The sequence below is a fragment of the Balaenoptera acutorostrata genome, chromosome 3 (genome assembly GCF_949987535.1).
Source record: "Balaenoptera acutorostrata chromosome 3, mBalAcu1.1, whole genome shotgun sequence".
Classification (NCBI taxonomy): domain Eukaryota; kingdom Metazoa; phylum Chordata; class Mammalia; order Artiodactyla; family Balaenopteridae; genus Balaenoptera; species Balaenoptera acutorostrata.
Genome location: NC_080066.1, coordinates 56872906 through 56899850, shown reverse-complemented (window position 1 = coordinate 56899850; position 26945 = coordinate 56872906). Strand labels below are relative to the sequence as shown.

General features: G+C 54.8%; 15 non-coding genes across 15 annotated transcripts; all 15 read right to left on the bottom strand.

Moving 5' to 3' along the window:
• Positions 1-45: 45 nt before the first annotated feature.
• LOC130707787 (small nucleolar RNA SNORD116) lies at positions 46-137 on the bottom strand. Its single transcript, XR_009007817.1, has one exon. It is a non-coding gene; the product is annotated as a small nucleolar RNA SNORD116 (small nucleolar RNA).
• Positions 138-2546: 2409 nt separating this feature from the next.
• On the bottom strand, positions 2547-2638 carry LOC130707899 (small nucleolar RNA SNORD116). Its single transcript, XR_009007928.1, has one exon. It is a non-coding gene; the product is annotated as a small nucleolar RNA SNORD116 (small nucleolar RNA).
• Positions 2639-3026: 388 nt separating this feature from the next.
• Positions 3027-3119, bottom strand: LOC130707981 (small nucleolar RNA SNORD116). The gene has a single exon (XR_009008010.1). It is a non-coding gene; the product is annotated as a small nucleolar RNA SNORD116 (small nucleolar RNA).
• A 2446-nt stretch (positions 3120-5565) lies between these two features.
• On the bottom strand, positions 5566-5657 carry LOC130707786 (small nucleolar RNA SNORD116). Its single transcript, XR_009007816.1, has one exon. It is a non-coding gene; the product is annotated as a small nucleolar RNA SNORD116 (small nucleolar RNA).
• A 2409-nt stretch (positions 5658-8066) lies between these two features.
• On the bottom strand, positions 8067-8158 carry LOC130707898 (small nucleolar RNA SNORD116). The gene has a single exon (XR_009007927.1). It is a non-coding gene; the product is annotated as a small nucleolar RNA SNORD116 (small nucleolar RNA).
• Positions 8159-8546: 388 nt separating this feature from the next.
• Positions 8547-8639, bottom strand: LOC130708022 (small nucleolar RNA SNORD116). The gene has a single exon (XR_009008050.1). It is a non-coding gene; the product is annotated as a small nucleolar RNA SNORD116 (small nucleolar RNA).
• Positions 8640-11085: 2446 nt separating this feature from the next.
• On the bottom strand, positions 11086-11177 carry LOC130707785 (small nucleolar RNA SNORD116). The gene has a single exon (XR_009007815.1). It is a non-coding gene; the product is annotated as a small nucleolar RNA SNORD116 (small nucleolar RNA).
• Positions 11178-13586: 2409 nt separating this feature from the next.
• Positions 13587-13678, bottom strand: LOC130707897 (small nucleolar RNA SNORD116). Its single transcript, XR_009007926.1, has one exon. It is a non-coding gene; the product is annotated as a small nucleolar RNA SNORD116 (small nucleolar RNA).
• Positions 13679-14066: 388 nt separating this feature from the next.
• Positions 14067-14159, bottom strand: LOC130707980 (small nucleolar RNA SNORD116). The gene has a single exon (XR_009008009.1). It is a non-coding gene; the product is annotated as a small nucleolar RNA SNORD116 (small nucleolar RNA).
• A 2447-nt stretch (positions 14160-16606) lies between these two features.
• LOC130707784 (small nucleolar RNA SNORD116) lies at positions 16607-16698 on the bottom strand. The gene has a single exon (XR_009007814.1). It is a non-coding gene; the product is annotated as a small nucleolar RNA SNORD116 (small nucleolar RNA).
• Positions 16699-19108: 2410 nt separating this feature from the next.
• On the bottom strand, positions 19109-19200 carry LOC130707896 (small nucleolar RNA SNORD116). The gene has a single exon (XR_009007925.1). It is a non-coding gene; the product is annotated as a small nucleolar RNA SNORD116 (small nucleolar RNA).
• Positions 19201-19588: 388 nt separating this feature from the next.
• LOC130708020 (small nucleolar RNA SNORD116) lies at positions 19589-19681 on the bottom strand. Its single transcript, XR_009008048.1, has one exon. It is a non-coding gene; the product is annotated as a small nucleolar RNA SNORD116 (small nucleolar RNA).
• Positions 19682-22128: 2447 nt separating this feature from the next.
• Positions 22129-22220, bottom strand: LOC130707803 (small nucleolar RNA SNORD116). Its single transcript, XR_009007833.1, has one exon. It is a non-coding gene; the product is annotated as a small nucleolar RNA SNORD116 (small nucleolar RNA).
• Positions 22221-24630: 2410 nt separating this feature from the next.
• Positions 24631-24722, bottom strand: LOC130707914 (small nucleolar RNA SNORD116). Its single transcript, XR_009007943.1, has one exon. It is a non-coding gene; the product is annotated as a small nucleolar RNA SNORD116 (small nucleolar RNA).
• Positions 24723-25110: 388 nt separating this feature from the next.
• LOC130707979 (small nucleolar RNA SNORD116) lies at positions 25111-25203 on the bottom strand. Its single transcript, XR_009008008.1, has one exon. It is a non-coding gene; the product is annotated as a small nucleolar RNA SNORD116 (small nucleolar RNA).
• Between the last annotated feature and the right edge of the window lie 1742 nt (positions 25204-26945).

Below are 26945 nucleotides of genomic sequence, written 5' to 3'. Positions count from 1 at the left end.
TGCAACGTGAACCTCTCCCTACTTTCCTTTTGGGAGCCACGTGCTGGACCTCAGTTCCAACGAGGAGACGGTAGGGATTTCTCACTCATTTTGTTCAGATTTCCAAGGAATGCATTTGTGGGAGTCATCATCGATCCAAGCACATGCTCGAACGGTGGACATGCAAAGTTGCAGATTCCACCACGGGACGGCCAGCGAGCTGAATCATATCAGCGTACAGAAGTGGCCAGAGCCGAGCCATGGGTCAGGAAATGCAGCCAGTTCTCAGGGCATCAAAGCTCGTGTTCCCCGAGAAAAGACCAGAAGGTGAGGGTGTAGCCCCGGTGCACACATTCCTGTCGCCAAACCTTTAGGTTTAGCAAAGAAGTGTCGCTTACCGCAACAAGGGTTAAAGCAGGATCCTCATGGAATGCACGCCAACACCCCTCCGAGACTCCTTCGCCTGGCCTCGCCTTGCCACACCGTCCTCACTTCAACGGGTATCAGGGATTATACGGATGGCCCCAGGCTGCTGCTGGCATTCCTTCCCTGGCATTCCACCTGGCTCGGGGTGAGAGAACACACACATGCTTGAGGAGGGTGCACGTGCGCACCAAGGGAAAGGGCGATACCACCCAGCGATGTGTGTTCTATCTCTCCTCAACAGTTCATTTGCTGTCCATCTTGCCTGTGTGTCCACAGCCAAACGTGAAAGCATTGTGTCACAGGCGCCTTCAGAGCGTGCGGCCATCAGGACAAAGAGTGCCGCTGACCAAGAACCCCCTGTTCTCGGACCATGAAATTCCTCTCCTGAGCCATCTGCCCTCCATCACAGCAAAAGGATGTCTTCCTGTTCCCCTGAGACACCCTCAGGACAACAGGGCCCCCTCAGCCTAAGAGCAAGTGCCCTCTATGGGAACAAACACGCCTTTGGCACTTATGATTAAACACAGTGGACACGCTCTCAAGGGGAGAGATCTTCCATAAGGGAAGGGCCCTTGGCCGAATATGACGTCCTCCATCAAAAGCGGCGCGTAGGGACCCATGAAAAAGGGCACCTGAGGAACCCCTGGACTGATCAAGGTAGACTCACCAGCAGGTATACTTCCTCATCTCCTGCCAAGTCAGAGGAACTTCCCTAGGACCGCAACCAAAGCTAATGGCAAGGGAGCCATTCCAATGCCCAAAGTGGCGGGCCAAACCCTTGCAGCAACTGGGTAACTTACCGTAGCACCTTGCACATTTGCATTCTTCCCTTCAAGGACAAGACTTTGGAGGAACCATGAGACCCAGGTCCTCCAGAACCAACGTGTCACCCACAGCCGTGCAATGAGAGAACGCATCCAACATCCTGCACCCTTGAACCGGCGTGACTTCTCTGGCTTGAAGCCATGCACGCTGGAGATCACAGGCTCACAGCACCAGAAGGTGGCAGGACAAAATGACCCCGGCAGCACACATTCACTCCAGCCCTTAAACCTGTAGCGTTTCCTTGGCAGCCAACTCCCTTCTTTCTGCATGGTTGGGCCCAAAGACCTCCGGGAAGAGCGCCAAACCTCAGGGAATGCTATGCCGACCTGGTATAGCAATGACGCTGGGCTGTCCTAAGGAACACCTTAACATCCTCAACATAGGGGCAATGAGGCCACACAGGGACAAAACATCCCAACGGCTCCAAATCGGTCCCAGTGAGAAGACACCATCCTGTGCCGTGAAGGCACCATTCGCTGGAACAAGGATCCGCCGTGAAGCACATTGAGAAAGGAGAGGAAAAGGTTGGCATGGTCCACGAATGTGCACCTGTATTCCTTCCCTACACGGGACTCCAAATGCTCCTGAAGATATCCCAAAAGAGTTCCGGGAACCCTATGTCCACCGACCATCTATCCACCCAACAGTAAGCCTGTGGGCTTAGCCAACACTCTCACGTGTATTTCCCGCTCGCCTTGCCTTCCTCTCTCCACCAGGATCCAAACGAATCCACCCCTCACCTAAGTAGCTTGATATCCCCTGGATTTGCCTAAGGCATTTTCCAACCTCTCCACACACAACACACAAGCAGGACACAACCCAAGGAGGCGCCATCAGCGTCGCCCAAATCCCGGGGACAGTGGCCCATTTCATTTCCCCCGACCATCAGGGCAAACCTAAACTATATCCCACCTCCCAAGCTGAACAGGACATAGAGGCCTGGCCTGGCCAGGACTCCTTCTCTGACCCTGAGTGCAGAGACTTCTGTTTCTTGCGGGAACAAGGCAACGGCCTGAGCTTGAGGGTGGCCTGTAGATCTCAATGGCAAGCCAGAGGAGTACCAGTGGCTCACGCTTCCTTTCGCAGCCGCACGCTGACCGCGGCAGGAGATAGCAGTTCTGGCTAGACTCAGGTGCCCAGAGACGTCAAGTTGTCCTTAGCCCTCCCATGTAGATGGACATCCCAGGCTCCTTTCCACATGGCTCTTTCTGCACGAGAAGCCCGCCACCCTCAACTTGAACAATGTTGCTGTGCACGCCCACAGTAGCAAATGCAACATGGACCTCTCCCTAATTTTCCTTTGGGAGCCACGTGCTGGACCTCAGTTAGGATGAGAAGACGGTAGGTATTGCTCATTCATTTTGTTTAGATTTCCAAGGAATGCATTTATGGGAGTCATCACTGATCCACGCTCCTACTCAAAGGCTGGACGTGCAAAGTCGCGGACTGTCAGCAAGCTCAATCCTCTCAGCAGTAGGGAGCGGCCAGACTCGAGCCACGGGGCAGGAAGTGCACCCAAGTCTCAAGGCATCGGAGCTCGGGTGCCCCAGGAAGAGCACAGAATGTGACGGTGTAGTCTCGCGGCACAAGTCTCCGTGGCCAAACATCTATGTTTCTTCAAAGAAGTTCCGTTTACCCCCACAAGGTTTCTACCAGGAACCTTGTCGAGCCAGAGGCGATGCCCTTCGATCACACAGAAATCTATTGGCATTGGAGATATTCCAATGCCCAAACTGGCAGGGTAAACCCTTGCAGCAACTGGGTTACTTGCCTTGGCGCCTTGTATTTTCGCCCCCGGGCCCGTCAGTGACATGACCGCGGAGAAACCTGAGACCCATTCATTTGTTCAGAGTTCCAAGCAGTGCATTTATGGGAGTCATCATCAATCCACCTGCTCAAAGGCTGCACGTTCAAAGTCGCAGGCTCCACCGCGGGGCAGCCACCGATCTCAAGCATGTCAGCAGTCAGGAGCGGCCAGAGCCGACCCACGGGGCTGCAAATGGATCTAAGGATCATGGCATCATATCTGGGGTGCCCCTGGAAGAGCCAAGAAGGTGAGGGTGTAGTCTCAGTGCACAAGTCCCCGTGGCCAAACATCTAGGTTTCTGCAAAGAAGTTCCACTCACCACCACAAGGTTCCTACGAGGATCGTCAAGGACTTCACGCCAAAACCACTCTGACACTCTTTCGCCTCGCCTTGCCTCACCTTGCCACACTGTCCTCACCTCGCCAGGTGTCACGGACTATACAGAGGGCCACATGCTGCTGCAGGTGTTTGTTCCCTGGCACTCCACCACCTGCCTCAGGGTGACAGAACACAGGGATGTTTGAGAAAAGTGAAGGGGCGCACAGAGGCAAAGGGTGATACCGCCCAGCGATGTGCACTATATCTCCCCTCAACATTTAATTTGCAGCCCATCATGTCTGTGTGTCCACAGCCAAACGTGAATGCATCGTGGCACAGATGCCTTCAGAGCACACGGGCATCAGCACAAAGAGCAGGGCCGTCCATCAACCCCCTGGTATGGGCCTTGAACTTCCCCGCCTGAGCCACCTCCCCGCCGACACAGCATAGGGATGTCATCCTGAACCGCTGAGACACCCTCAGGGGAACTGGGATTACTCAGCGGAAGAGCCACTGCCCTCTGGAGAACCAAACCAATCCTGGTGCATACGCTTCCACACAATGGACTCACCCTCAAGGGGAAATGTGATCCCTGAGATCTTCCACAAGGGAACGGCCCTTGGCCAAATGGGACGACCTCCAACAAAAGCAGCTTGTAGGGACCGGTGACAAAACGCACCAGAGGAACTCCTGGACTGAACAATGGAGATTCACCTGCAGCCATACTTCCTGGCCTGCTGCCAAGACTGGCAACCTACCCTTGGCCCACACACAAAGCTAATGGCATGGGAATCATTCCGACGCCCAATGTGGCGGGGCAAACCCTTGCAGCAATTGTGTAACTTGCAGTGGTGTCTGGTACTTTCACACTCTGGGCCCATCAGTGACGTGACATTGGGGAAACCCTGGGGCCCAGGTCCTCTACAAGCCACTTGTTACCCACAGCCATGCAACGACACAACCCAGACAACAGCCTAGACACTTGAACTGGTAGGACTTGTCTCTCCTTTGGCCAGGCTCGCCGGATACCACAGTCTCGGTGTACCAGCGGTGGCATGAAAAATGACACCCACACCACACATCCTCTCCTGCCCTGAAACCTGTAGCCTTTCCTTGGCAGACGACTCCCTTGTTTCTGCATGGTTGCCCCCAATGACCTCCGGGTACAGCTCCAATCCTCAGGGAACGCTATGAGGGCCGGGTATAGAAACGATGCTTGGCTGTCCTCAGGAACACCTTCACATCTTCAACACAGGGGGAACGTGGCCAGACAGGGACAAAACACCCCAAGGCCTCCAAATCGGCTCCCATGAGAAGGCACCATACTGTGCCATGAAGGCAACCATTCACTGGCACAAGGACCCGCCATGAAGCAAATCGACCAAGGAGAGGAAAGAGGCGGGACAGTCCACAACTGTGCTCCCGTATTCCCTCCCTACACGTGCCTCCAGATGCTCCTGAGGGAATCCCAAATGTGTTCTGGGAACCCCATGGCCACTGTCGATGTATCCACCCACCAGTAAACCTGTGGGCTTAGCCAGCCATCTCACGTGTCTCTTTCACCCGCCTTGCCTTACTCTCTCTCTACCGGGATCCCAACGTGTCACGGCAAGATGCCAGAGCCACCCCTCACCAAAGAAGCTTGCCGTGACCAAGTCTGACTAAGGCATTTTTCAGCCCCTTCACACAGCACGCACAAGCAGGACACAACCCGAGGAGGAGCCATCAGATTGGCCAAACTCCCAGGAACAGTGACCCATTTGATTTCTCCCCTCATCAGGAGAAACCTAAACTGCATCTGGTCTCCCACGCAGAACATGACAAAGAAGCCTGCCCTAGGCCTGGAATCCTCTTCTGACCCTGAGCCTACAAACGTCAGTTTCTTTGAGGCCACAAGGCAATGACCAGCAGGTGGGGGCAGCCTGTAGAACCCAAGTGCAGGCGGCAGAACCAGCAATGGCTCACGCTTCCTCTCCTACCTGCATGCTGAACCGTGGCAGGGGACAGCAGTCCTGGCTAGATCAAGGAACCCAGAGACGGCACGCTGTTCCAAGCCTTCCCACCTGCATTGCCATCCCAGGCTCCTTTCCCAATGGCTCTTCCCCCATGAGATGACCACAACCCTCAACTTGAACAACGTGGCTGTGGACACCCACGGCCGCAAATGCAACGTGAACCTCTCCCTACTTTCCTTTTGGGAGCCACGTGCTGGACCTCAGTTCCAACGAGGAGACGGTAGGGATTTCTCACTCATTTTGTTCAGATTTCCAAGGAATGCATTTGTGGGAGTCATCATCGATCCAAGCACATGCTCGAACGGTGGACATGCAAAGTTGCAGATTCCACCACGGGACGGCCAGCGAGCTGAATCATATCAGCCTACAGAAGTGGCCAGAGCCGAGCCATGGGTCAAGAAATGCAGCCAGTTCTCAGGGCATCAAAGCTCGTGTTCCCCGAGAAAAGACCAGAAGGTGAGGGTGTAGCCCCGGTGCACACGTTCCTGTCGCCAAACCTTTAGGTTTAGCAAAGAAGTGTCGCTTACCGCAACAAGGGTTAAAGCAGGATCCTCATGGAATGCACGCCAACACCCCTCCGAGACTCCTTCGCCTGGCCTCGCCTTGCCACACCGTCCTCACTTCAACGGGTATCAGGGATTATACGGATGGCCCCAGGCTGCTGCTGGCATTCCTTCCCTGGCATTCCACCTGGCTCGGGGTGAGAGAACACACACATGCTTGAGGAGGGTGCACGTGCGCACCGAGGGAAAGGGCGATACCACCCAGCGATGTGTGTTCTATCTCTCCTCAACATTTCATTTGCTGTCCATCTTGCCTGTGTGTCCACAGCCAAACGTGAAAGCATTGTGTCACAGGCGCCTTCAGAGCGTGCGGCCATCAGGACAAAGAGTGCCGCTGACCAAGAACCCCCTGTTCTCGGACCATGAAATTCCTCTCCTGAGCCATCTGCCCTCCATCACAGCAAAAGGATGTCTTCCTGTTCCCCTGAGACACCCTCAGGACAACAGGGCCCCCTCAGCCTAAGAGCAAGTGCCCTCTATGGGAACAAACACGCCTTTGGCACTTATGATTAAACACAGTGGACACGCTCTCAAGGGGAGAGATCTTCCATAAGGGAAGGGCCCTTGGCCGAATATGACGTCCTCCATCAAAAGCGGCGCATAGGGACCCATGAAAAAGGGCACCTGAGGAACCCCTGGACTGATCAAGGGAGACTCACCAGCAGGTATACTTCCTCATCTCCTGCCAAGTCAGAGGAACTTCCCTAGGACCGCAACCAAAGCTAATGGCAAGGGAGCCATTCCAATGCCCAAAGTGGCGGGCCAAACCCTTGCAGCAACTGGGTAACTTACCGTAGCACCTTGCACATTTGCATTCTTCCCTTCAAGGACAAGACCTTGGAGAAACCATGAGACCCAGGTCCTCCAGAACCAACGTGTCACCCACAGCCGTGCAATGAGAGAACGCATCCAACATCCTGCACCCTTGAACCGGTGTGACTTCTCTGGCTTGAAGCCATGCACGCTGGAGATCACAGGCTCACAGCAGCAGAAGGTGGCAGGACAAAATGACCCCGGCAGCACACATTCACTCCAGCCCTTAAACCTGTAGCGTTTCCTTGGCAGCCAACTCCCTTCTTTCTGCATGGTTGGGCCCAAAGACCTCCGGGAAGAGCGCCAAACCTCAGGGAATGCTATGCCGACCTGGTATAGCAATGACGCTGGGCTGTCCTAAGGAACACCTTAATATCCTCAACATAGGGGAAATGAGGCCACACAGGGACAAAACATCCCAACGGCTCCAAATCGGTCCCAGTGAGAAGACACCATCCTGTGCCGTGAAGGCACCATTCGCTGGAACAAGGATCCGCCGTGAAGCACATTGAGAAAGGAGAGGAAAAGGTTGGCATGGTCCACGAATGTGCACCTGTATTCCTTCCCTACACGGGACTCCAAATGCTCCTGAAGATATCCCAAAAGAGTTCCGGGAACCCTATGTCCACCGACCATCTATCCACCCAACAGTAAGCCTGTGGGCTTAGCCAACACTCTCACGTGTATTTCCCGCTCGCCTTGCCTTCCTCTCTCCACCAGGATCCAAACGAATCCACCCCTCACCTAAGTAGCTTGATATCCCCTGGATTTGCCTAAGGCATTTTCCAACCTCTCCACACACAACACACAAGCAGGACACAACCCAAGGAGGCGCCATCAGCGTCGCCCAAATCCCGGGGACAGTGGCCCATTTCATTTCCCCCGACCATCAGGGCAAACCTAAACTATATCCCACCTCCCAAGCTGAACAGGACATAGAGGCCTGGCCTGGCCAGGACTCCTTCTCTGACCCTGAGTGCAGAGACTTCTGTTTCTTGCGGGAACAAGGCAACGGCCTGAGCTTAAGGGTGGCCTGTAGATCTCAATGGCAAGCCAGAGGAGTACCAGTGGCTCACGCTTCCTTTCGCACCCGCACGCTGACCGCGGCAGGGGATAGCAGTTCTGGCTAGACTCAGGTGCCCAGAGACGTCAAGTTGTCCTTAGCCCTCCCATGTAGATGGACATCCCAGGCTCCTTTCCACATGGCTCTTTCTGCACGAGAAGCCCGCCACCCTCAACTTGAACAATGTTGCTGTGCACGCCCACAGTAGCAAATGCAACATGGACCTCTCCCTAATTTTCCTTTGGGAGCCACGTGCTGGACCTCAGTTAGGATGAGAAGACGGTAGGTATTGCTCATTCATTTTGTTTAGATTTCCAAGGAATGCATTTATGGGAGTCATCACTGATCCACGCTCCTACTCAAAGGCTGGACGTGCAAAGTCGCGGACTGTCAGCAAGCTCAATCCTCTCAGCAGTAGGGAGCGGCCAGACTCTAGCCACGGGGCAGGAAGTGCACCCAAGTCTCAAGGCATCGGAGCTCGGGTGCCCCAGGAAGAGCACAGAATGTGACGGTGTAGTCTCGCGGCACAAGTCTCCGTGGCCAAACATCTATGTTTCTTCAAAGAAGTTCCGTTTACCCCCACAAGGTTTCTACCAGGAACCTTGTCGAGCCAGAGGCGATGCCCTTTGATCACACAGAAATCTATTGGCATTGGAGATATTCCAATGCCCAAACTGGCAGGGTAAACCCTTGCAGCAACTGGGTTACTTGCCTTGGCGCCTTGTATTTTCGCCCCCGGGCCCGTCAGTGACATGACCGCAGAGAAACCTGAGACCCATTCATTTGTTCAGAGTTCCAAGCAGTGCATTTATGGGAGTCATCATCAATCCACCTGCTCAAAGGCTGCACGTTCAAAGTCGCAGGCTCCACCACGGGGCAGCCACCGATCTCAAGCATGTCAGCAGTCAGGAGCAGCCAGACCCGACCCACGGGGCTGCAAATGGATCTAAGGATCATGGCATCATATCTGGGGTGCCCCTGGAAGAGCCAAGAAGGTGAGGGTGTAGTCTCAGTGCACAAGTCCCCGTGGCCAAACATCTAGGTTTCTGCAAAGAAGTTCCACTCACCACCACAAGGTTCCTACGAGGATCGTCAAGGACTTCACGCCAAAACCACTCTGACACTCTTTCGCCTCGCCTTGCCTCACCTTGCCACACTGTCCTCACCTCGCCAGGTGTCACGGACTATACAGAGGGCCACATGCTGCTGCAGGTGTTTGTTCCCTGGCACTCCACCACCTGCCTCAGGGTGACAGAACACAGGGATGTTTGAGAAAAGTGAAGGGGCGCACAGAGGCAAAGGGTGATACCGCCCAGCGATGTGCACTATATCTCCCCTCAACATTTAATTTGCAGCCCATCATGTCTGTGTGTCCACAGCCAAACGTGAATGCATCGTGGCACAGATGCCTTCAGAGCACACGGGCATCAGCACAAAGAGCAGGGCCGTCCATCAACCCCCTGGTATGGGCCTTGAACTTCCCCGCCTGAGCCACCTCCCCGCCGACACAGCATAGGGATGTCATCCTGAACCGCTGAGACACCCTCAGGGGAACTGGGATTACTCAGCGGAAGAGCCACTGCCCTCTGGAGAACCAAACCAATCCTGGTGCATACGCTTCCACACAATGGACTCACCCTCAAGGGGAAATGTGATCCCTGAGATCTTCCACAAGGGAACGGCCCTTGGCCAAATGGGACGACCTCCAACAAAAGCAGCTTGTAGGGACCGGTGACAAAACGCACCAGAGGAACTCCTGGACTGAACAATGGAGATTCACCTGCAGCCATACTTCCTGGCCTGCTGCCAAGACTGGCAACCTACCCTTGGCCCACACACAAAGCTAATGGCATGGGAATCATTCCGACGCCCAATGTGGCGGGGCAAACCCTTGCAGCAATTGTGTAACTTGCAGTGGTGTCTGGTACTTTCACACTCTGGGCCCATCAGTGACGTGACATTGGGGAAACCCTGGGGCCCAGGTCCTCTACAAGCCACTTGTTACCCACAGCCATGCAACGACACAACCCAGACAACAGCCTAGACACTTGAACTGGTAGGACTTGTCTCTCCTTTGGCCAGGCTCGCCGGATACCACAGTCTCGGTGTACCAGCGGTGGCAGGAAAAATGACACCCACACCACACATCCTCTCCTGCCCTTAAACCTGTAGCCTTTCCTTGGCAGACGACTCCCTTGTTTCTGCATGGTTGCCCCCAATGACCTCCGGGTACAGCTCCAATCCTCAGGGAACGCTATGAGGGCCGGGTATAGAAACGATGCTTGGCTGTCCTCAGGAACACCTTCACATCTTCAACACAGGGGGAACGTGGCCAGACAGGGACAAAACACCCCAAGGCCTCCAAATCGGCCCCCATGAGAAGGCACCATACTGTGCCATGAAGGCAACCATTCACTGGCACAAGGACCCGCCATGAAGCAAATCGACCAAGGAGAGGAAAGAGGCGGGACAGTCCACAACTGTGCTCCCGTATTCCCTCCCTACACGTGCCTCCAGATGCTCCTGAGGGAATCCCAAATGTGTTCTGGGAACCCCATGGCCACCGTCGATGTATCCACCCACCAGTAAACCTGTGGGCTTAGCCAGCCATCTCACGTGTCTCTTTCACCCGCCTTGCCTTACTCTCTCTCTACCGGGATCCCAACGTGTCACGGCAAGATGCCAGAGCCACCCCTCACCAAAGAAGCTTGCCGTGACCAAGTCTGACTAAGGCATTTTTCAGCCCCTTCACACAGCACGCACAAGCAGGACACAACCCGAGGAGGAGCCATCAGATTGGCCAAACTCCCAGGAACAGTGACCCATTTGATTTCTCCCCTCATCAGGAGAAACCTAAACTGCATCTGGTCTCCCACGCAGAACATGACAAAGAAGCCTGCCCTAGGCCTGGAATCCTCTTCTGACCCTAAGCCTACAAACGTCAGTTTCTTTGAGGCCACAAGGCAATGACCAGCAGGTGGGGGCAGCCTGTAGAACCCAAGTGCAGGCGGCAGAACCAGCAATGGCTCACGCTTCCTCTCCTACCTGCATGCTGAACCGTGGCAGGGGACAGCAGTCCTGGCTAGATCAAGGAACCCAGAGACGGCACGCTGTTCCAAGCCTTCCCACCTGCATTGCCATCCCAGGCTCCTTTCCCAATGGCTCTTCCCCCATGAGATGACCACAACCCTCAACTTGAACAACGTGGCTGTGGACACCCACGGCCGCAAATGCAACGTGAACCTCTCCCTACTTTCCTTTTGGGAGCCACGTGCTGGACCTCAGTTCCAACGAGGAGACGGTAGGGATTTCTCACTCATTTTGTTCAGATTTCCAAGGAATGCATTTGTGGGAGTCATCATCGATCCAAGCACATGCTCGAACGGTGGACATGCAAAGTTGCAGATTCCACCACGGGATGGCCAGCGAGCTGAATCATATCAGCCTACAGAAGTGGCCAGAGCCGAGCCATGGGTCAGGAAATGCAGCCAGTTCTCAGGGCATCAAAGCTCGTGTTCCCCGAGAAAAGACCAGAAGGTGAGGGTGTAGCCCCGGTGCACACGTTCCTGTCGCCAAACCTTTAGGTTTAGCAAAGAAGTGTCGCTTACCGCAACAAGGGTTAAAGCAGGATCCTCATGGAATGCACGCCAACACCCCTCCGAGACTCCTTCGCCTGGCCTCGCCTTGCCACACCGTCCTCACTTCAACGGGTATCAGGGATTATACGGATGGCCCCAGGCTGCTGCTGGCATTCCTTCCCTGGCATTCCACCTGGCTCGGGGTGAGAGAACACACACATGCTTGAGGAGGGTGCACGTGCGCACCGAGGGAAAGGGCGATACCACCCAGCGATGTGTGTTCTATCTCTCCTCAACATTTCATTTGCTGTCCATCTTGCCTGTGTGTCCACAGCCAAACGTGAAAGCATTGTGTCACAGGCGCCTTCAGAGCGTGCGGCCATCAGGACAAAGAGTGCCGCTGACCAAGAACCCCCTGTTCTCGGACCATGAAATTCCTCTCCTGAGCCATCTGCCCTCCATCACAGCAAAAGGATGTCTTCCTGTTCCCCTGAGACACCCTCAGGACAACAGGGCCCCCTCAGCCTAAGAGCAAGTGCCCTCTATGGGAACAAACACGCCTTTGGCACTTATGATTAAACACAGTGGACACGCTCTCAAGGGGAGAGATCTTCCATAAGGGAAGGGCCCTTGGCCGAATATGACGTCCTCCATCAAAAGCGGCGCGTAGGGACCCATGAAAAAGGGCACCCGAGGAACCCCTGGACTGATCAAGGGAGACTCACCAGCAGGTATACTTCCTCATCTCCTGCCAAGTCAGAGGAACTTCTCTAGGACCGCAACCAAAGCTAATGGCAAGGGAGCCATTCCAATGCCCAAAGTGGCGGGCCAAACCCTTGCAGCAACTGGGTAACTTACCGTAGCACCTTGCACATTTGCATTCTTCCCTTCAAGGGCAAGACCTTGGAGAAACCATGAGACCCAGGTCCTCCAGAACCAACGTGTCACCCACAGCCGTGCAATGAGAGAACGCATCCAACATCCTGCACCCTTGAACCGGTGTGACTTCTCTGGCTTGAAGCCATGCACGCTGGAGATCACAGGCTCACAGCAGCAGAAGGTGGCAGGACAAAATGACCCCGGCAGCACACATGCACTCCAGCCCTTAAACCTGTAGCGTTTCCTTGGCAGCCAACTCCCTTCTTTCTGCATGGTTGGGCCCAAAGACCTCCGGGAAGAGCGCCAAACCTCAGGGAATGCTATGCCGACCTGGTATAGCAATGACGCTGGGCTGTCCTAAGGAACACCTTAACATCCTCAACATAGGGGCAATGAGGCCACACAGGGACAAAACATCCCAACGGCTCCAAATCGGTCCCAGTGAGAAGACACCATCCTGTGCCGTGAAGGCACCATTCGCTGGAACAAGGATCCGCCGTGAAGCACATTGAGAAAGGAGAGGAAAAGGTTGGCATGGTCCACGAATGTGCACCTGTATTCCTTCCCTACACGGGACTCCAAATGCTCCTGAAGATATCCCAAAAGAGTTCCGGGAACCCTATGTCCACCGACCATCTATCCACCCAACAGTAAGCCTGTGGGCTTAGCCAACACTCTCACGTGTATTTCCCGCTCGCCTTGCCTTCCTCTCTCCACCAGGATCCAAACGAATCCACCCCTCACCTAAGTAGCTTGATATCCCCTGGATTTGCCTAAGGCATTTTCCAACCTCTCCACACACAACACACAAGCAGGACACAACCCAAGGAGGCGTCATCAGCGTCGCCCAAATCCCGGGGACAGTGGCCCATTTCATTTCCCCCGACCATCAGGGCAAACCTAAACTATATCCCACCTCCCAAGCTGAACAGGACATAGAGGCCTGGCCTGGCCAGGACTCCTTCTCTGACCCTGAGTGCAGAGACTTCTGTTTCTTGCGGGAACAAGGCAACGGCCTGAGCTTGAGGGTGGCCTGTAGATCTCAATGGCAAGCCAGAGGAGTACCAGTGGCTCACGCTTCCTTTCGCACCCGCACGCTGACCGCGGCAGGGGATAGCAGTTCTGGCTAGACTCATGTGCCCAGAGACGTCAAGTTGTCCTTAGCCCTCCCATGTAGATGGACATCCCAGTCTCCTTTCCACATGGCTCTTTCTGCACGAGAAGCCCGCCACCCTCAACTTGAACAATGTTGCTGTGCACGCCCACAGTAGCAAATGCAACATGGACCTCTCCCTAATTTTCCTTTGGGAGCCACGTGCTGGACCTCAGTTAGGATGAGAAGACGGTAGGTATTGCTCATTCATTTTGTTTAGATTTCCAAGGAATGCATTTATGGGAGTCATCACTGATCCACGCTCCTACTCAAAGGCTGGACGTGCAAAGTCGCGGACTGTCAGCAAGCTCAATCCTCTCAGCAGTAGGGAGCGGCCAGACTCGAGCCACGGGGCAGGAAGTGCACCCAAGTCTCAAGGCATCGGAGCTCGGGTGCCCCAGGAAGAGCACAGAATGTGACGGTGTAGTCTCGCGGCACAAGTCTCCGTGGCCAAACATCTATGTTTCTTCAAAGAAGTTCCGTTTACCCCCACAAGGTTTCTACCAGGAACCTTGTCGAGCCAGAGGCGATGCCCTTCGATCACACAGAAATCTATTGGTATTGGAGATATTCCAATGCCCAAACGGGCAGGGTAAACCCTTGCAGCAACTGGGTTACTTGCCCTGGCGCCTTGTATTTTCGCCCCCGGGCCCGTCAGTGACATGACCGCGGAGAAACCTGAGACCCATTCATTTGTTCAGAGTTCCAAGCAGTGCATTTATGGGAGTCATCATCAATCCACCTGCTCAAAGGCTGCACGTTCAAAGTCGCAGGCTCCACCACGGGGCAGCCACCGATCTCAAGCATGTCAGCAGTCAGGAGCGGCCAGAGCCGACCCACGGGGCTGCAAATGGATCTAAGGATCATGGCATCATATCTGGGGTGCCCCTGGAAGAGCCAAGAAGGTGAGGGTGTAGTCTCAGTGCACAAGTCCCCGTGGCCAAACATCTAGGTTTCTGCAAAGAAGTTCCACTCACCACCACAAGGTTCCTACGAGGATCGTCAAGGACTTCACGCCAAAACCACTCTGACACTCTTTCGCCTCGCCTTGCCTCACCTTGCCACACTGTCCTCACCTCGCCAGGTGTCACGGACTATACAGAGGGCCACATGCTGCTGCAGGTGTTTGTTCCCTGGCACTCCACCACCTGCCTCAGGGTGACAGAACACAGGGATGTTTGAGAAAAGTGAAGGGGCGCACAGAGGCAAAGGGTGATACCGCCCAGCGATGTGCACTATATCTCCCCTCAACATTTAATTTGCAGCCCATCATGTCTGTGTGTCCACAGCCAAACGTGAATGCATCGTGGCACAGATGCCTTCAGAGCACACGGGCATCAGCACAAAGAGCAGGGCCGTCCATCAACCCCCTGGTATGGGCCTTGAACTTCCCCGCCTGAGCCACCTCCCCGCCGACACAGCATAGGGATGTCATCCTGAACCGCTGAGACACCCTCAGGGGAACTGGGATTACTCAGCGGAAGAGCCACTGCCCTCTGGAGAACCAAACCAATCCTGGTGCATACGCTTCCACACAATGGACTCACCCTCAAGGGGAAATGTGATCCCTGAGATCTTCCACAAGGGAACGGCCCTTGGCCAAATGGGACGACCTCCAACAAAAGCAGCTTGTAGGGACCGGTGACAAAACGCACCAGAGGAACTCCTGGACTGAACAATGGAGATTCACCTGCAGCCATACTTCCTGGCCTGCTGCCAAGACTGGCAACCTACCCTTGGCCCACACACAAAGCTAATGGCATGGGAATCATTCCGACGCCCAATGTGGCGGGGCAAACCCTTGCAGCAATTGTGTAACTTGCAATGGTGTCTGGTACTTTCACACTCTGGGCCCATCAGTGACGTGACATTGGGGAAACCCTGGGGCCCAGGTCCTCTACAAGCCACTTGTTACCCACAGCCATGCAACGACAGAACCCAGACAACAGCCTAGACACTTGAACTGGTATGACTTGTCTCTCCTTTGGCCAGGCTCGCCGGATACCACAGTCTCGGTGTACCAGCGGTGGCAGGAAAAATGACACCCACACCACACATCCTCTCCTGCCCTTAAACCTGTAGCCTTTCCTTGGCAGCCGACTCCCTTGTTTCTGCATGGTTGCCCCCAATGACCTCCGGGTACAGCTCCAATCCTCAGGGAACGCTATGAGGGCCGGGTATAGAAACGATGCTTGGCTGTCCTCAGGAACACCTTCACATCTTCAACACAGGGGGAACGTGGCCAGACAGGGACAAAACACCCCAAGGCCTCCAAATCGGCCCCCATGAGAAGGCACCATACTGTGCCATGAAGGCAACCATTCACTGGCACAAGGACCCGCCATGAAGCAAATCGACCAAGGAGAGGAAAGAGGCGGGACAGTCCACAACTGTGCTCCCGTATTCCCTCCCTACACGTGCCTCCAGATGCTCCTGAGGGAATCCCAAATGTGTTCTGGGAACCCCATGGCCACCGTCGATGTATCCACCCACCAGTAAACCTGTGGGGTTAGCCAGCCATCTCACGTGTCTCTTTCACCCGCCTTGCCTTACTCTCTCTCTACCGGGATCCCAACGTGTCACGGCAAGATGCCAGAGCCACCCCTCACCAAAGAAGCTTGCCGTGACCAAGTCTGACTAAGGCATTTTTCAGCCCCTTCACACAGCACGCACAAGCAGGACACAACCCGAGGAGGAGCCATCAGATTGGCCAAACTCCCAGGAACAGTGACCCATTTGATTTCTCCCCTCATCAGGAGAAACCTAAACTGCATCTGGTCTCCCACGCAGAACATGACAAAGAAGCCTGCCCTAGGCCTGGAATCCTCTTCTGACCCTAAGCCTACAAACGTCAGTTTCTTTGAGGCCACAAGGCAATGACCAGCAGGTGGGGGCAGCCTGTAGAACCCAAGTGCAGGCGGCAGAACCAGCAATGGCTCACGCTTCCTCTCCTACCTGCATGCTGAACCGTGGCAGGGGACAGCAGTCCTGGCTAGATCAAGGAACCCAGAGACGGCACGCTGTTCCAAGCCTTCCCACCTGCATTGGCATCCCAGGCTCCTTTCCCAATGGCTCTTCTCCCCATGAGATGACCACAACCCTCAACTTGAACAACGTGGCTGTGGACACCCACGGCCGCAAATGCAACGTGAACCTCTCCCTACTTTCCTTTTGGGAGCCACGTGCTGGACCTCAGTTCCAACGAGGAGACGGTAGGGATTTCTCACTCATTTTGTTCAGATTTCCAAGGAATGCATTTGTGGGAGTCATCATCGATCCAAGCACATGCTCGAACGGTGGACATGCAAAGTTGCAGATTCCACCACGGGACGGCCAGCGAGCTGAATCATATCAGCCTACAGAAGTGGCCAGAGCCGAGCCATGGGTCAGGAAATGCAGCCAGTTCTCAGGGCATCAAAGCTCGTGTTCCCCGAGAAAAGACCAGAAGGTGAGGGTGTAGCCCCGGTGCACACGTTCCTGTCACCAAACCTTTAGGTTTAGCAAAGAAGTGTCGCTTACCGCAACAAGGGTTAAAGCAGGATCCTCATGGAATGCACGCCAACACCCCTCCGAGACTCCTTCGCCTGGCCTCGCCTTGCCACACCGTCCTCACTTCAACGGGTATCAGGGATTATACGGATGGCCCCAGGCTGCTGCTGGCATTCCTTCCCTGGCATTCCACCTGGCTCGGGGTGAGAGAACACACACATGCTTGAGGAGGGTGCACGTGCGCACCGAGGGAAAGGGCGATACCACCCAGCGATGTGTGTTCTATCTCTCCTCAACATTTCATTTGCTGTCCATCTTGCCTGTGTGTCCACAGCCAAACGTGAAAGCATTGTGTCACAGGCGCCTTCAGAGCGTGCGGCCATCAGGACAAAGAGTGCCGCTGACCAAGAACCCCCTGTTCTCGGACCATGAAATTCCTCTCCTGAGCCATCTGCCCTCCATCACAGCAAAAGGATGTCTTCCTGTTCCCCTGAGACACCCTCAGGACAACAGGGCCCCCTCAGCCTAAGAGCAAGTGCCCTCTATGGGAACAAACACGCCTTTGGCACTTATGATTAAACACAGTGGACACGCTCTCAAGGGGAGAGATCTTCCATAAGGGAAGGGCCATTGGCCGAATATGATGTCCTCCATCAAAAGTGGCGCGTAGGGACCCATGAAAAAGGGCACCTGAGGAACCCCTGGACTGATCAAGGGAGACTCACCAGCAGGTATACTTCCTCATCTCCTGCCAAGTCAGAGGAACTTCCCTAGGACCGCAACCAAAGCTAATGGCAAGGGAGCCATTCCAATGCCCAAAGTGGCGGGCCAAACCCTTGCAGCAACTGGGTAACTTACCGTAGCACCTTGCACATTTGCATTCTTCCCTTCAAGGACAAGACCTTGGAGAAACCATGAGACCCAGGTCCTCCAGAACCAACGTGTCACCCACAGCCGTGCAATGAGAGAACGCATCCAACATCCTGCACCCTTGAACCGGCGTGACTTCTCTGGCTTGAAGCCATGCACGCTGGAGATCACAGGCTCACAGCAGCAGAAGGTGGCAGGACAAAATGACCCCGGCAGCACACATTCACTCCAGCCCTTAAACCTGTAGCGTTTCCTTGGCAGCCAACTCCCTTCTTTCTGCATGGTTGGGCCCAAAGACCTCCGGGAAGAGCGTCAAACCTCAGGGAATGCTATGCCGACCTGGTATAGCAATGACGCTGGGCTGTCCTAAGGAACACCTTAACATCCTCAACATAGGGGCAATGAGGCCACACAGGGACAAAACATCCCAACGGCTCCAAATCGGTCCCAGTGAGAAGACACCATCCTGTGCCGTGAAGGCACCATTCGCTGGAACAAGGATCCGCCGTGAAGCACATTGAGAAAGGAGAGGAAAAGGTTGGCATGGTCCACGAATGTGCACCTGTATTCCTTCCCTACACGGGACTCCAAATGCTCCTGAAGATATCCCAAAAGAGTTCCAGGAACCCTATGTCCACCGACCATCTATCCACCCAACAGTAAGCCTGTGGGCTTAGCCAACACTCTCACGTGTATTTCCCGCTCGCCTTGCCTTCCTCTCTCCACCAGGATCCAAACGAATCCACCCCTCACCTAAGTAGCTTGATATCCCCTGGATTTGCCTAAGGCATTTTCCAACCTCTCCACACACAACACACAAGCAGGACACAACCCAAGGAGGCGCCATCAGCGTCGCCCAAATCCCGGGGACAGTGGCCCATTTCATTTCCCCTGACCATCAGGGCAAACCTAAACTATATCCCACCTCCCAAGCTGAACAGGACATAGAGGCCTGGCCTGGCCAGGACTCCTTCTCTGACCCTGAGTGCAGAGACTTCTGTTTCCTTGCGGGAACAAGGCAACGGCCTGAGCTTGAGGGTGGCCTGTAGATCTCAATGGCAAGCCAGAGGAGTACCAGTGGCTCACGCTTCCTTTCGCACCCGCACGCTGACCGCAGCAGGGGATAGCAGTTCTGGCTAGACTCAGGTGCCCAGAGACGTCAAGTTGTCCTTAGCCCTCCCATGTAGATGGACATCCCAGGCTCCTTTCCACATGGCTCTTTCTGCACGAGAAGCCCGCCACCCTCAACTTGAACAATGTTGCTGTGCACGCCCACAGTAGCAAATGCAACATGGACCTCTCCCTAATTTTCCTTTGGGAGCCACGTGCTGGACCTCAGTTAGGATGAGAAGACGGTAGGTATTGCTCATTCATTTTGTTTAGATTTCCAAGGAATGCATTTATGGGAGTCATCACTGATCCACGCTCCTACTCAAAGGCTGGACGTGCAAAGTCGCGGACTGTCAGCAAGCTCAATCCTCTCAGCAGTAGGGAGCGGCCAGACTCGAGCCACGGGGCAGGAAGTGCACCCAAGTCTCAAGGCATCGGAGCTCGGGTGCCCCAGGAAGAGCACAGAATGTGACGGTGTAGTCTCGTGGCACAAGTCTCCGTGGCCAAACATCTATGTTTCTTCAAAGAAGTTCCGTTTACCCCCACAAGGTTTCTACCAGGAACCTTGTCGAGCCAGAGGCGATGCCCTTCGATCACACAGAAATCTATTGGCATTGGAGATATTCCAATGCCCAAACTGGCAGGGTAAACCCTTGCAGCAACTGGGTTACTTGCCCTGGCGCCTTGTATTTTCGCCCCCGGGCCCGTCAGTGACATGACCGCGGAGTAACCTGAGACCCATTCATTTGTTCAGAGTTCCAAGCAGTGCATTTATGGGAGTCATCATCAATCCACCTGCTCAAAGGCTGCACGTTCAAAGTCGCAGGCTCCACCACGGGGCAGCCACCGATCTCAAGCATGTCAGCAGTCAGGAGCGGCCAGAGCCGACCCACGGGGCTGCAAATGGATCTAAGGATCATGGCATCATATCTGGGGTGCCCCTGGAAGAGCCAAGAAGGTGAGGGTGTAGTCACAGTGCACAAGTCCCCGTGGCCAAACATCTAGGTTTCTGCAAAGAAGTTCCACTCAACACCACAAGGTTCCTACGAGGATCGTCAAGGACTTCACGCCAAAACCACTCTGACACTCTTTCGCCTCGCCTTGCCTCACCTTGCCACACTGTCCTCACCTCGCCAGGTGTCACGGACTATACAGAGGGCCACATGCTGCTGCAGGTGTTTGTTCCCTGGCACTCCACCACCTGCCTCAGGGTGACAGAACACAGGGATGTTTGAGAAAAGTGAAGGGGCGCACAGAGGCAAAGGGTGATACCGCCCAGCGATGTGCACTATATCTCCCCTCAACATTTAATTTGCAGCCCATCATGTCTGTGTGTCCACAGCCAAACGTGAATGCATCGTGGCACAGATGCCTTCAGAGCACACGGGCATCAGCACAAAGAGCAGGGCCGTCCATCAACCCCCTGGTATGGGCCTTGAACTTCCCCGCCTGAGCCACCTCCCCGCCGACACAGCATAGGGATGTCATCCTGAACCGCTGAGACACCCTCAGGGGAACTGGGATTACTCAGCGGAAGAGCCACTGCCCTCTGGACCACCAAACCAATCCTGGTGCATACGCTTCCACACAATGGACTCACCCTCAAGGGGAAATGTGATCCCTGAGATCTTCCACAAGGGAACGGCCCTTGGCCAAATGGGACGACCTCCAACAAAAGCAGCTTGTAGGGACCGGTGACAAAACGCACCAGAGGAACTCCTGGACTGAACAATGGAGATTCACCTGCAGCCATACTTCCTGGCCTGCTGCCAAGACTGGCAACCTACCCTTGGCCCACACACAAAGCTAATGGCATGGGAATCATTCCGACGCCCAATGTGGCGGGGCAAACCCTTGCAGCAATTGTGTAACTTGCAGTGGTGTCTGGTACTTTCACACTCTGGGTCCATCAGTGACGTGACATTGGGGAAACCCTGGGGCCCAGGTCCTCTACAAGCCACTTGTTACCCACAGCCATGCAACGACAGAACCCAGACAACAGCCTAGACACTTGAACTGGTATGACTTGTCTCTCCTTTGGCCAGGCTCGCCGGATACCACAGTCTCGGTGTACCAGCGGTGGCAGGAAAAATGACACCCACACCACACATCCTCTCCTGCCCTTAAACCTGTAGCCTTTCCTTGGCAGCCGACTCCCTTGTTTCTGCATGGTTGCCCCCAATGACCTCCGGGTACAGCTCCAATCCTCAGGGAACGCTATGAGGGCCGGGTATAGAAACGATGCTTGGCTGTCCTCAGGAACACCTTCACATCTTCAACACAGGGGGAACGTGGCCAGACAGGGACAAAACACCCCAAGGCCTCCAAATCGGCCCCCATGAGAAGGCACCATACTGTGCCATGAAGGCAACCATTCACTGGCACAAGGACCCGCCATGAAGCAAATCGACCAAGGAGAGGAAAGAGGCGGGACAGTCCACAACTGTGCTCCCGTATTCCCTCCCTACACGTGCCTCCAGATGCTCCTGAGGGAATCCCAAATGTGTTCTGGGAACCCCATGGCCACCGTCGATGTATCCACCCACCAGTAAACCTGTGGGGTTAGCCAGCCATCTCACGTGTCTCTTTCACCCGCCTTGCCTTACTCTCTCTCTACCGGGATCCCAACGTGTCACGGCAAGATGCCAGAGCCACCCCTCACCAAAGAAGCTTGCCGTGACCAAGTCTGACTAAGGCATTTTTCAGCCCCTTCACACAGCACGCACAAGCAGGACACAACCCGAGGAGGAGCCATCAGATTGGCCAAACTCCCAGGAACAGTGACCCATTTGATTTCTCCCCTCATCAGGAGAAACCTAAACTGCATCTGGTCTCCCACGCAGAACATGACAAAGAAGCCTGCCCTAGGCCTGGAATCCTCTTCTGACCCTAAGGCTACAAACGTCAGTTTCTTTGAGGCCACAAGGCAATGACCAGCAGGTGGGGGCAGCCTGTAGAACCCAAGTGCAGGCGGCAGAACCAGCAATGGCTCACGCTTCCTCTCCTACCTGCATGCTGAACCGTGGCAGGGGACAGCAGTCCTGGCTAGATCAAGGAACCCAGAGACGGCACGCTGTTCCAAGCCTTCCCACCTGCATTGGCATCCCAGGCTCCTTTCCCAATGGCTCTTCTCCCCATGAGATGACCACAACCCTCAACTTGAACAACGTGGCTGTGGACACCCACGGCCACAAATGCAACGTGAACCTCTCCCTACTTTCCTTTTGGGAGCCACGTGCTGGACCTCAGTTCCAACGAGGAGACGGTACGGATTTCTCACTCATTTTGTTCAGATTTCCAAGGAATGCATTTGTGGGAGTCATCATCGATCCAAGCACATGCTTGAACGGTGGACATGCAAAGTTGCAGATTCCACCACGGGACGGCCAGCGAGCTGAATCATATCAGCCTACAGAAGTGGCCAGAGCCGAGCCATGGGTCAGGAAATGCAGCCAGTTCTCAGGGCATCAAAGCTCGTGTTCCCCGAGAAAAGACCAGAAGGTGAGGGTGTAGCCCCGGTGCACACGTTCCTGTCGCCAAACCTTTAGGTTTAGCAAAGAAGTGTCGCTTACCGCAACAAGGGTTAAAGCAGGATCCTCATGGAATGCACGCCAACACCCCTCCGAGACTCCTTCGCCTGGCCTCGCCTTGCCACACCGTCCTCACTTCAACGGGTATCAGGGATTATACGGATGGCCCCAGGCTGCTGCTGGCATTCCTTTCCTGGCATTCCACCTGGCTCGGGGTGAGAGAACACACACATGCTTGAGGAGGGTGCACGTGCGCACCGAGGGAAAGGGCGATACCACCCAGCGATGTGTGTTCTATCTCTCCTCAACATTTCATTTGCTGTCCATCTTGCCTGTGTGTCCACAGCCAAACGTGAAAGCATTGTGTCACAGGCGCCTTCAGAGCGTGCGGCCATCAGGACAAAGAGTGCCGCTGACCAAGAACCCCCTGTTCTCGGACCATGAAATTCCTCTCCTGAGCCATCTGCCCTCCATCACAGCAAAAGGATGTCTTCCTGTTCCCCTGAGACACCCTCAGGACAACAGGGCCCCCTCAGCCTAAGAGCAAGTGCCCTCTATGGGAACAAACACGCCTTTGGCACTTATGATTGAACACAGTGGACACGCTCTCAAGGGGAGAGATCTTCCATAAGGGAAGGGCCATTGGCCGAATATGATGTCCTCCATCAAAAGCGGCGCGTAGGGACCCATGAAAAAGGGCACCTGAGGAACCCCTGGACTGATCAAGGGAGACTCACCAGCAGGTATACTTCCTCATATCCTGCCAAGTCAGAGGAACTTCTCTAGGACCGCAACCAAAGCTAATGGCAAGGGAGCCATTCCAATTCCCAAAGTGGCGGGCCAAACCCTTGCAGCAACTGGGTAACTTACCGTAGCACCTTGCACATTTGCATTCTTCCCTTCAAGGACAAGACCTTGGAGAAACCATGAGACCCAGGTCCTCCAGAACCAACGTGTCACCCACAGCCGTGCAATGAGAGAACGCATCCAACATCCTGCACCCTTGAACCGGCGTGACTTCTCTGGCTTGAAGCCATGCACGCTGGAGATCACAGGCTCACAGCAGCAGAAGGTGGCAGGACAAAATGACCCCGGCAGCACACATTCACTCCAGCCCTTAAACCTGTAGCGTTTCCTTGGCAGCCAACTCCCTTCTTTCTGCATGGTTGGGCCCAAAGACCTCCGGGAAGAGCGCCAAACCTCAGGGAATGCTATGCCGACCTGGTATAGCAATGACGCTGGGCTGTCCTAAGGAACACCTTAACATCCTCAACATAGGGGCAATGAGGCCACACAGGGACAAAACATCCCAACGGCTCCAAATCGGTCCCAGTGAGAAGACACCATCCTGTGCCGTGAAGGCACCATTCGCTGGAACAAGGATCCGCCGTGAAGCACATTGAGAAAGGAGAGGAAAAGGTTGGCATGGTCCACGAATGTGCACCTGTATTCCTTCCCTACACGGGACTCCAAATGCTCCTGAAGATATCCCAAAAGAGTTCCGGGAACCCTATGTCCACCGACCATCTATCCACCCAACAGTAAGCCTGTGGGCTTAGCCAACACTCTCACGTGTATTTCCCGCTCGCCTTGCCTTCCTCTCTCCACCAGGATCCAAACGAATCCACCCCTCACCTAAGTAGCTTGATATCCCCTGGATTTGCCTAAGGCATTTTCCAACCTCTCCACACACAACACACAAGCAGGACACAACCCAAGGAGGCGCCATCAGCGTCGCCCAAATCCCGGGGACAGTGGCCCATTTCATTTCCCCCGACCATCAGGGCAAACCTAAACTATATCCCACCTCCCAAGCTGAACAGGACATAGAGGCCTGGCCTGGCCAGGACTCCTTCTCTGACCCTGAGGGCAGAGACTTCTGTTTCCTTGCGGGAACAAGGCAACGGCCTGAGCTTGAGGGTGGCCTGTAGATCTCAATGGCAAGCCAGAGGAGTACCAGTGGCTCACGCTTCCTTTCGCACCCGCACGCTGACCGCGGCAGGGGATAGCAGTTCTGGCTAGACTCAGGTGCCCAGAGACGTCAAGTTGTCCTTAGCCCTCCCATGTAGATGGACATCCCAGGCTCCTTTCCACATGGCTCTTTCTGCACGAGAAGCCCGCCACCCTCAACTTGAACAATGTTGCTGCGCACGCCCACAGTAGCAAATGCAACATGGACCTCTCCCTAATTTTCCTTTGGGAGCCACGTGCTGGATCTCAGTTAGGATGAGAAGACGGTAGGTATTGCTCATTCATTTTGTTTAGATTTCCAAGGAATGCATTTATGGGAGTCATCACTGATCCACGCTCCTGCTCAAAGGCTGGACATGCAAAGTCGCGGAATGTCAGCAAGCTCAATCCTCTCAGCAGTAGGGAGCGGCCAGACTCGAGCCACGAGGCAGGAAGTGCACCCAAGTCTCAGGGCATCGGAGCTCGGGTGCCCCAGGAAGAGCACAGAATGTGACGGTGTAGTCTCGCGGTACAAGTCTCCATGGCCAAACATCTATGTTTCTTCAAATAAGTTCCGTTTACCCCCACAAGGTTTCTACCAGGAAACTTGTCGAGCTAGAGGCGATGCCCTTCGACCACACAGAAATCTATTGGCATTGGAGATATTCCAATGCCCAAACTGGCAGGGTAAACCCTTGCAGCAACTGGGTTACTTGCCCTGGTGCCTTGTATTTTCGCCCCCGGGCCCGTCAGTGACATGACCGCGGAGAAACCTGAGACCCATTCATTTGTTCAGAGTTCCAAGCAGTGCATTTATGGGAGTCATCATCAATCCACCTGCTCAAAGGCTGCACGTTCAAAGTCGCAGGCTCCACCACGGGGCAGCCACCGATCTCAAGCATGTCAGCAGTCAGGAGCGGCCAGAGCCGACCCACGGGGCTGCAAATGGATCTAAGGATCATGGCATCATATTTGGGGTGCCCCTGGAAGAGCCAAGAAGGTGAGGGTGTAGTCTCAGTGCACAAGTCCCCGTGGCCAAACATCTAGGTTTCTGCAAAGAAGTTCCACTCACCACCACAAGGTTCCTACGAGGATCGTCAAGGACTTCACGCCAAAACCACTCTGACACTCTTTCGCCTCGCCTTGCCTCACCTTGCCACACTGTCCTCACCTCGCCAGGTGTCACGACAGAGGGCCACATGCTGCTGCAGGTGTTTGTTCCCTGGCACTCCACCACCTGCCTCAGGGTGACAGAACACAGGGATGTTTGAGAAAAGTGAAGGGGCACACAGAGGCAAAGGGTGATACCGCCCAGCGATGTGCACTATATCTCCCCTCAACATTTAATTTGCAGCCCATCATGTCTGTGTGTCCACAGCCAAACGTGAATGCATCGTGGCACAGATGCCTTCAGAGCACACGGGCATCAGCACAAAGAGCAGGGCCGTCCATCAACCCCCTGGTATGGGCCTTGAACTTCCCCGCCTGAGCCACCTCCCCGCCGACACAGCATAGGGATGTCATCCTGAACCGCTGAGACACCCTCAGGGGAACTGGGATTACTCAGCGGAAGAGCCACTGCCCTCTGGAGAACCAAACCAATCCTGGTGCATACGCTTCCACACAATGGACTCACCCTCAAGGGGAAATGTGATCCCTGAGATCTTCCACAAGGGAACGGCCCTTGGCCAAATGGGACGACCTCCAACAAAAGCAGCTTGTAGGGACCGGTGACAAAACGCACCAGAGGAACTCCTGGACTGAACAATGGAGATTCACCTGCAGCCATACTTCCTGGCCTGCTGCCAAGACTGGCAACCTACCCTTGGCCCACACACAAAGCTAATGGCATGGGAATCATTCCGACGCCCAATGTGGCGGGGCAAACCCTTGCAGCAATTGTGTAACTTGCAGTGGTGTCTGGTACTTTCACACTCTGGGCCCATCAGTGACGTGACATTGGGGAAACCCTGGGGCCCAGGTCCTCTACAAGCCACTTGTTACCCACAGCCATGCAACGACAGAACCCAGACAACAGCCTAGACACTTGAACTGGTATGACTTGTCTCTCCTTTGGCCAGGCTCGCCGGATACCACAGTCTCGGTGTACCAGCGGTGGCAGGAAAAATGACACCCACACCACACATCCTCTCCTGCCCTTAAACCTGTAGCCTTTCCTTGGCAGCCGACTCCCTTGTTTCTGCATGGTTGCCCCCAATGACCTCTGGGTACAGCTCCAATCCTCAGGGAACGCTATGAGGGCCGGGTATAGAAACGATGCTTGGCTGTCCTCAGGAACACCTTCACATCTTCAACACAGGGGGAACGTGGCCAGACAGGGACAAAACACCCCAAGGCCTCCAAATCGGCCCCCATGAGAAGGCACCATACTGTGCCATGAAGGCAACCATTCACTGGCACAAGGACCCGCCATGAAGCAAATCGACCAAGGAGAGGAAAGAGGCGGGACAGTCCACAACTGTGCTCCCGTATTCCCTCCCTACACGTGCCTCCAGATGCTCCTGAGGGAATCCCAAATGTGTTCTGGGAACCCCATGGCCACCGTCGATGTATCCA